Source organism: Astatotilapia calliptera, chromosome 9 (genome assembly GCF_964374335.1).
Source record: "Astatotilapia calliptera chromosome 9, fAstCal68.1, whole genome shotgun sequence".
NCBI classification, from domain to species: domain Eukaryota; kingdom Metazoa; phylum Chordata; class Actinopteri; order Cichliformes; family Cichlidae; genus Astatotilapia; species Astatotilapia calliptera.
This window is the reverse complement of record NC_137430.1, coordinates 11662597-11663610: the sequence shown is the minus strand read 5'-3', so window position 1 is coordinate 11663610 and position 1014 is coordinate 11662597. Positions and strand designations below refer to the sequence as shown.

At 39.3% G+C, this 1014-nt stretch overlaps 1 non-coding gene across 1 annotated transcript; it reads left to right on the top strand.

Annotated features, from left to right (window-relative positions):
• Positions 1-682: 682 nt before the first annotated feature.
• trnas-uga (transfer RNA serine (anticodon UGA)) lies at positions 683-764 on the top strand. The gene has a single exon. It is a non-coding gene; the product is annotated as a tRNA-Ser (tRNA).
• The last annotated feature ends 250 nt before the right edge of the window (positions 765-1014 follow it).

Here is a 1014-nt window from a genome sequence, read left to right as displayed (position 1 = left end):
CAGATCAAGCGAATTAATCCCTTCTTTATTCTTAATCCCTTTCCTTATCATAAGATTATGAAAATCCAGATCCCTCCCTCCTCTCAGATATTAAATTGAACCCATAATATTACTCCTGGCTTAAAGAGAAAGAGGACAAAAAAAAACAGCCAGGGCCTTCAGCCCTTGTAGATCGTGGCTGAAGTGCTCTTTGTATAGAATTTCTTTCAGTATTTTCTAATTCCTGCAGTCTGTGAGTCTGGTCCACTGCTCTATGAATAATGTCAGGGGCAGCCAGGCTTTGGTATTCAGCAGTTGACAATCTGCTTAAACAGAAGCAAATTGGGAAAAAATAGCTTTCAACTACACTTTCATTCCTGTGTGTGAGGAGAGGTTCAAGCAGGGTTATTTTCTCAGCAGAGGGCATTTTGCTCTGACAACACATCAGCCTCTCTCACTTTTGCCACAATGTGTGTTCTGTGCATCAGACTCAAAGAGAAGCACTTCTAATGATTACAACGGCACACGGTGAAAATATTAATTTTTGGCACAAAAAATCCTTTTTTTAGTTTTTATTTATAATTAAATGTACTGTCGTTGTTCATCACACTCAGACTGATTCTGTCTTGTATTACACGTCATAAAAGGGCTGCAACTGGCAATTTCCTGCTTTTTTAAAAATTTTGTAACAAGCCAGTGCTCTGCTGTGATGGCCGAGTGGTTAAGGTGTTGGGCTTGAAATCCAATAGGGTTTCCCCGCGCAGGTTCAAACCCTGCTCGCAGTGCATGTGAAGCTTTTTTTCTTTACAGAATTTCCCGGAGGAACCTGCCCGAGGGATTAATAAAGTTTTATCTAATCTAATCTAAATACAAGGCCTCCAAAAAGGAGTAAAAGTTAAGTTAACATACATTTAATTCAAGCTGATATAAAACACAAATCCATCAGAAGGAAAGTAAATCAAATGCACTGAGTTTGTAGAAACAGGCTGGAAACACACAAGATAAGCTAACAAAGCTAACAGGCCTAAGAGGGTC